The 8,291-nt window shown below is 51.4% G+C and overlaps 1 non-coding gene and 1 pseudogene across 1 annotated transcript; both read left to right on the top strand.

Annotated features, from left to right (window-relative positions):
• Positions 1–2,894: 2,894 nt before the first annotated feature.
• Positions 2,895–3,048, top strand: LOC122805045 (annotated as a pseudogene).
• Positions 3,049–3,467: 419 nt separating this feature from the next.
• LOC122805158 lies at positions 3,468–7,287 on the top strand. The gene has a single exon (XR_006365346.1). It is a non-coding gene; the product is annotated as a 28S ribosomal RNA (ribosomal RNA).
• The last annotated feature ends 1,004 nt before the right edge of the window (positions 7,288–8,291 follow it).

Below are 8,291 nucleotides of genomic sequence, written 5' to 3'. Positions count from 1 at the left end.
CAACACCAACCCTCATGACAAAACCCATCTTGTCACTAGCCAATGTCCATCCATCTTCACACTATCAAACATACCCCAGCCCTTGCCACCAATGAACCACCAACTAAAATTTAGTAAGTTCATATAGCCTTATCATCCATGCAACTATATTAGTTGCAGCTAAATACTTTTTGACCAGCAGAAGTGACTTACTTTGTTTCCAGGCCTGATATAACTAAATCTTTCCTAACAAACTGCTTCCCACAGGCAGCTGCAGCCTAAATTTAGCCAATCTGACAAATGCCCTACCTAAGCCATCCTTACAAATAGGTACCCCAAACGGCTGTACCAAGCCTCTAATCCTAATGTCACCTGACACACCTTGTTTAGCAGCATGAACAAACTTCATATCGCTACCATATTAAAAGATGAAAATGAACCCCAATCCTCAACAACTCCTGCTAAAACTCCTACACCAAAGCTAAATTAAATTAAGCTCCAAATATTAAATTTCCCCAATCATCCTTCCTTCCATCCAACAAGCCACAAACCAACCTAAAGCCCATTTGTCCATAAAAATGGCAGCATTCCTAAAGGTATTGTGCTTACCAATTCAACCCTATTATACCTGCAGACTCTAAGACTTCCCAATGACCCCTAACAAATGATCGGAATAAGGACCTTCACCTTATATCTATGAAGCAGCCTTATCACTCTACCCACCCCTCACTGTTTGGATTAACATAGCTATCAAAGCCGGGGACTCAACATCAAAACTCTGCAAAGTTTTTGCAGCATGACGCTAAATTACGAGGTAAAATTCTGTCCCTGCTGCCAGTTTATGACAGCCGCAATTTGTGCATGCTATAACTAGGAGTAAAATTCGTGCTAACCATACCCCTCAACCTCTTACAGAGATGCCTCAGCAGTAAGAACACAAGGCCAGCCTGACTGCAAAAGACCCCAAAACCCCCAACTCAAATGAACATAACAAAAGGAGACCACTTATAATACCTAGGTGAACTAAGTTAACAGAAGCCCCATTTATCTTTTATTTTTTTTTTTTTTTACATATTCCAAGGAGTGAGAAACTTTAATCCAATTAACTGCTCATGCTTATTCATCAAGGAACAGCACCATTATTCATTAAATCATTAGTTTGCTACCAAACAAAATAAGCCACCATCCATTTTTAACTAACCTTATATTAACTGTGCACAGTGGTTCTGTTTAGTTGCTTTTCAGAATTGGGCCATGATTAAGAGGTATGGCTGGGGGCATTCGTATTGTGTAGCTAGAGGTGAAATTCTTGGAATGGTGCAAGATGGAGGAAAGTGAAAGCATTTGCCAAGAATGTTTTCATTACTCAAGAATGAAAGTCGGAGGTTTGAAGACGATCAGATACTGTCATAGTTTTGACCATAAACAATGCCGACTAGCAATCCGGCAGCATTATTCCCATGACCCGCTGGGGAGCTTCCCAGGAAACCAAAATCTTGGTTTCTGGAGGGGAAGCATGGTTGCAAAGCTGAAACTTAAAGGAACTGATGGAAGGGCACCACCAGGAGTGGAGCTTGTGGCTTAATTTGACTCAACACAGGACACCTCACCTGGCCCGGACAGGGAAAGGATTGGCAGATTGATAGCTCTTTCTCAATTCTGTGGGTGGTGGTGCATGGCTGTTCTTAGTGGAGCAATTTATCTGGTTAATTCCGATAACAAACGAGACTTTGCAATGCTAGTTAGTTATGCGGCCCCCGTGCAGTCGTCTCCAACTTCTTAGAGGGACAAATGGCTTTCAGCCACACGAGATTGAGCAATAACAAGTCTGTGATGCCCTTAGATGTCCAGGGCTGTATGCATGCTACACTGAATGGATCAATGTGTGTCTACCCTTGGCCGACAGGTCCGAGTAATCCACTGAATCCCATTCATGATAGGGACTGGAGATTGCAATTATTCCCCATGAATGAGGAATTCCCAGTAAGTGCGGGTCATAAGCTCCCATTAATTAAGTCCCTGCCCTTTGTACACACCACCTGTCAATACTACCGATTGGATGGTTTAGTGAGGTCCTCGGATTGGCCCCACTGGAGTTGGTCATGGCCCCAGCAGTGCACCAAGAAGATGATCAAACTTGACTATCTGTAAAGTAAAAGTCGTAACAAGGTTTCTGTAGGTGAACCTGCGGAAGGATCATTAACGCTGAGGGTCACGGGATGGTGCCGTCCTTGGGTACCAGGGCCTCTCCTCACTCTGCTGCCCTGACCTTCTATGTCTCTCTCATTCTGTCTCTCTCTGAATACCATCTCTCCATGTTCGCCGGAGGAGGCCGGCGGGACCAAGCCTGTGGTTCCTTGGGGGAGGAAGGGAGAGAGGCAGAGGGGAGGGAGTTAGAGGATTGGTGGTGTTCCTCCCCCTCTACTCCCAGCGGCAGGAGAAAGGGGGGGTCCTGTCCATGTGGCAGGAGGTGCAGGGTGCTCCTCTGCTGCCCCAATGGGATGGTGGTGGAGAGTGCACCTGACCCAGTGGTACGGTCCGCCGTGCGCCCCGGAGGTGACAGGCTCCCCATGTAGGAAGGTGAGGGAGAGGGTGCTGTCCCAGTGGGGGGATGACAGCCCGACCTCTCCAGCCATGTGGGGCCACCCTAAGGGGTCACACACCAGTGTCCTCTCCCGTCAATGGTGGCAGGTACCTCTGGAGGATACCCCGCTCCCCATGGTGTGTTGGTTTGAAGGCCCAGAAGGTCTGTGTTTCAGCTGGCACTGGCCGCCATGGGACTCCCTGCCATCCCACAGCATGGGGCCAGTAACCCCGGTGCAGGTGCCCGTGATGACACCTATAAAATCTTGCATGCCTGTCTCAAGGTGTGATGCCGCACGGGCAGTTGTGCCCCCAGTGAACGAGAACCGTATGACTCTGAGCAGTTGATCAATCGGCTCATGTGTTGATGAAAAATGCAGCTAGCTGTGAGAACTAATGGGAATTGCAGGACACATTGATCATCGACACTTCAAACACACTTTGCAGCCCCGGCTTACTCCCAGGGTTATGCCTGTCTGAGGGTCACCACGCCTTCCATCACAACCGGGGTGTCCCGACCCTGTCAAGGGCATGGCTGGGGAGTCATGGGAGCCTGCCTTGGGCCCACCATTCCCCAGGGTAAGATGCAGATGGAGGAGAGGGAGTCTTCGCTGCCTCGAGCTGGGAAGCCCACCCATGCGCTGTTGCAGATGGAAGTATGTATTTGCAAATCCAGCTGGCCCCCTGGAGGCTGTCAGTGGTGCTGTCACTCAGCTGCCCTCCCAGGTGAGGCACGACACCCGCCTGTCTGGTTCCTGCACGCTGGGGCTGTGTCGGCCCTCCTCCGCCACCCGGAGTCCGGCAGTGGAGGAGTGGGTGTGAGGGCTGGGGATACATGGGTGGCATATCCATCCTTCCCTGTGGCTCCAGCCTGCCCCCCATCACCCATGACCGTGCTCAGAAAGTGACCTCAGATCAGACGTGGTGACCCACCAAATTTAAGCATATTACTAAGCGGAGGAAAAGAAACTAACCAGGATTCCCTCAGTAACGGTGAGTGAAGAGGGAACAGCCCAGTGCCGAATCCTTGCCTGGGCGATGGGTGCAGGAAAATGTGACATATGGAAGTCCATCTCCCCAGTGCCTCCCAGGGGTAACAAGTCCTTGTGATAGAGGCTCAGCCCACGGATGGTGTGAGGCTGGTGACGTCTCCAGTGGGTCGAAATCAGGTCTTCCCATAGTCGGGTGTTTGTGAATGCAGCTCAAAGCAGGTGGTAAACCATCTAAGGCTAAAGACTGGCACAAGACCAATAGCAAACTAGTACCTTAAGAGAAAGTCGAAAAGAACTTTGAAGAGAAAGAGTTCAAGAGGGAGTGAAACCTTTCTGAGGTAAATGGGTGGGCTCTGCATGGTCCACACAGAGAATTCAACTCAGTGGCTGTGCCAGCCTCCTGGGTGAGGCGGAGCCCCCTCCCCCTCCAGGGGGTTGGGGACCATCTCCAGGTGTGGCAGCTGCTGTCGGGCGAACTTCCACGGCGTCGTGCCGCGACCGGCTCTGGGTCAACTGGGATGGCCATGTGGAAGGTGACTCACCTCCCTGGAGGGGAGTGTTACAGCCCGTGGTATCAGCCCTTGCCATGCCCTGGTGTCATGGGAGATGACCCCCACTGTACCCTCCCTCGTCCTTTTTGTGAGGGCCAGGTGCCCACGGTTCCCGGTGGGACTGTCGACTGGGCTGGACTGTCCTCAGTGTGGCCCAACAGCTTCCTGCTGCCAGGCCTGGGGGCTCATCTTGGGTGCCTGGGTCCATGGCGATGTTGGTGACCCACCTGTTCCATCTTGAAACACTGACCAAGGAGTATAACAGGTTTGTGAGTTCAAGGGTGAGCAGGAGACCCCATAGTGCAATGAAAGTAAGGGCCAGTGAGTGACGGTTGAGGCAGGATCCCCCCACCCTACACCCCCCATGAAGGATGGAGGGAGCCTCCCCACCCTGTATGTGGGGTGCACTGCTGGCCTGTCTCACCCATCCCATCAGGGAGGTGGAATGTGAACGTACCTGGTGGGACCCGAAAGATGGTGAACTATGCCTGGGCAGGACAAAGCCAGAGGAAACTCTAGTGGAGGTCCATAGTGGTTCCAATGTGCAAATCGGTCATCTGATCTGAGTACAGGGGTGAAAGACTAATCAAAGCATGTAGTAGCTGGTTCCCTCCAAAGTTTCCCTCAGGATAGCTGTCACTCAGCAGATGCAGTTTTATTTGGTAAAGCGAATAATTAGAGGTCTTGGGGATGAAACAATCATAATCTATTTTCAAACTTTAAATGGGTAAGAAGCCTGACTCACTGGCTTGGAGCCGGGTGTGGAATGTGAGCACCCAGTGGGCCACTTTTGGTAAGCAGAACTGGTACTTTGGAATGAAGCGAACGCCGGGTTAATGTGCATGATGCCGATGCACATCAGATCCCAGAAAATGTGTTGGTTGATATAGACAGCAGGATGGTGGCCATGGAAGTCGGAATCCACTAAGGAGTGTGTAACAACTCACCTGCCGAATAAACTGGCCCTGAAAATGGATGGTGCTGGAACGTCAGGCCCTTACCAAGGCCAGCGTTGGGAGGCAAGGGGGCTATGCTGTGATGATTAGGAGGGCTGCTGCATTGTCACTGAAGCCCACGGTGAGGGCCTGGTTAGAGCAGCTGCGGGTGCAGATCTTGGTGGTAGTATCATATATTTAAATAAGAACTTTGAAGGCTGAAGTGGAGAAGGTTTCCATGTGAACAGCAGTTAAACATGGGTCAGTCGGTCATGAGAGAAAGGTGAGTACTGTTCCAAAGGGACGGGCAATGGCCTCCATCACCCTCAGCTGATCGAAAGAGAGTTGGGTTCAGATCCCCAAATCTGGAGTGGCGGAGATGGATGCTTCACGGTGTCCAGTGCCGTGATGCAAACAATCCTAGAGAAGCTGGCAGGGGCCCCTGGGAGAATTCTCCTTTCTTTGTAAAGGGCTGGGTGCCCTGGAATGGGTTTGCCAAGAGAGAGGGGTCTGCGTCCTGGAAAGTGTTGCGGTCCCAGCAGTGTCAGGTGAGCTCTCACCAGCCCTTGAAAATCTGGGGGAGAGGGTGTAAGTCTCACACCAGGCAGTACTCATATCTGCATCAGGTCTCCAAGGTGAACAGCCTTTGGCATGTTAGAACAATGTAGGTAAGCGAAGTTGGCAAGCCAGATCCGTAACTTCGGGATAAGAATTGGCTCTAAGGGCTGGGTCAGTTGGGCTTGGGTATGAAGTGGGGCTGGGCATGTGCTGCAGCTGGATGAGGCATCACCCCTTGCCATGCCCCCCCCCTCCTGGGGGGGGCCGGGTGGACAGAGAAGGTGACCCTGGATGCACGCGAGGCCCTTTCTGTGGATCACTCTGGCTGTGGCAGGCACCAGTCCTGATCGGCATCCCACATCATCTGGCAGCTAGTAGCTGATTAGAACTGTTGTGGACCAGGGGAATCCAACTGTTTAATTAATACAAAGCATCGTGAAGGCCCGAGACGGGTGTTGACACAATGTGATTTCTGCCCAGTGCTCTGAATGTCAAAGTGAAGAAATTCAATGAAGCGCTGGTAAACAGCGGGAGTAACTACGATTTTCTTACGGTAGCCAAATGCCTCATCATCTAATTAGTGATGTGTATGAATGAATGAATGAGATTCCCACTGTCCCTACCTGCTATCTAGTGAAATCACAGCCAAGGGAATGGGCTTGGCAAAATCAACAGGGAAAGAAGACCCTGTTGAGCTTGACTCTAGTCTGGCACTGTGAAGAGATATGAGAGGTGTATAATAAGTGGGAGGCCTCAGCTGCCAGTGAAATACCACTACTCTTATAATTTTTTTTCACTTAGCTGGTGAGGTGGGGGGTCAAGCCCCACCAGGGCTCACACTTCTGGCTCTAAGTGCCTGGGCATCCAGGTGCAACCCACTCTGGGGACTGTGTCAGGTGAGAAGTTTGACTGGCAGTACACCTGTCAAAGAGTAATGCAGGTGTGCTAAGGCAAGCTCAGGGAGGACAGAAACCTCACATGGAGCAGAAGGGCAAAAGATCGCTTTATCTTGATTTTCAGTATGAATACAGTCCATGAAAGTGGGGCCTCATGATCCTTCTGGCTTTTTGGATTTTAAGCAGGAGGTGTCAGAAAAGTTACCACAGGGATAACTAGCTTGTGGCAGCAAGTGTTCATAGTGATGTCGCTTTTTGATCCTTCAGTGTTGGCTCTTCCTGTCATTGTGAAGCAGAATTCACCAAGCATTAGATTGCTCACCCACTAATAGGGAATGTGAGCTGGGTTTAGACCGTCGTGAGACAGGTTAGTTTACCCTACTGATGATGTGTTGTTGCAATAGTAATCCTGCTCAGTACAAGAGGAACTGCAGATCCAGACATTTGGTCTATGTGCTTGGCTGAGGAGCCAATGGTGTGAAATGCCATCTGTGTGATTATGCCTGAACACCTCTGAGTCAGAATCCTGCCTTATCATAATGATACCTCAGTGCCGTGGATCTTCGGTTGGTCAGGGATAGCCTGCCACAAGGCCAGCAAGTAGCGCCGTTCATCACTGGGATGGAGTGCAGATGGAAAGGAGACACCTCTCTCCATCAGTGCACTGCACATCTGTGGGGAACTGAGTGCTAAATCATTTGTAAACAACCTGATTCTGGGTCAGGGTTTCATACATACAGAGCAGCAAAAAGCTGCAAGTTATTGAAAATCAACCCTCGAGCCAAGCTTTTGTCACAGGCGGGGAGACAGGCTTTGCACCCTCGTGGGGGGACCTGTCCTTGTCTGGCCTGCCCTGCATGCCACCCTGCCTCCTCCCCTCCCTTTGTCCAGATCATCGGCAGGACTTTGCCCTTCGGAGGCAGGCACAGTTTCCGGCCGAATGGGAGGTGAGCGTGGGCTGGGTGCGCATCGGCAGTGAGGCCTCCCATATGGCAGGAGGTCCCCAGTCCAGCACCTTGCTCCACCCCTCTGCTGCCTCCATCCAGGTAGGCTGAAACTGTGCTGATGCAGAGGGGCCTGAAGATTGTGTACTCGGGGTAAGGGTTGTCCCTGGAGGAGAGACCCAGCAGTGGGTGCATGGTTCCTGGGAGAGGGCAGAGGTCTGTCCGGGGAAGCCATATCCAAGATCCCATATTCCCAGCACCCAGGAAGAGGAGATACTGCTGCAGTGGCATTTCACATATGGGTTCAGTGAGGGGAGTTGGCAGATTGTGCAGCATGCCGAGGGTCACCCCCGGGAGCTAGGTCTGCGATCCCATCCTTCCAGTCCTGAGGGGTGTGAAGATATGGCCACCATGGTGTCTCACACCCAGGACCATCTGCAGGCACCGGGTCAGACTCAGGTCCTTCACCTGGCACTATGGGGATGCAGCTCTGTGAACAGCACCACTCAGGAGGCAAGCGGGCATGTGCCAGAAGTCTAGAAGCGAAGCATGTTTGCTGGCACCTGGCAACACCGAGGAGAGAGATGGAGCTGCAAGATGAAATGGGATGAGATGCTGGGACATGGGGCCATATCCTGTGTGAGTTTAAAAGCCCTAAGTGGAGGTCAAAGGGGAGAACTGGCATCACAGAAGTCCAGATGAGGGTCTGGCTGAGGCTTTGTAATCCAGCAGAGTTCCACAAGGCTGGCAGGGATCGGTGGGAAGCTCCACTGAAAGGCTCCGAGGGCACAGTTGACACATTATGATTTGGCAGCCTCCAGGAGTTATGTAACCTGGGAAAAGAGCTGTCCTT

This window comes from Protopterus annectens, chromosome 6.part0 (assembly GCF_019279795.1).
Source record: "Protopterus annectens isolate FY-2018-M chromosome 6.part0, PAN1.0, whole genome shotgun sequence".
In the NCBI taxonomy this organism is placed as follows: Eukaryota; Metazoa; Chordata; order Ceratodontiformes; family Protopteridae; genus Protopterus; species Protopterus annectens.
This window is presented reverse-complemented; position numbering and strand designations above follow the sequence as displayed.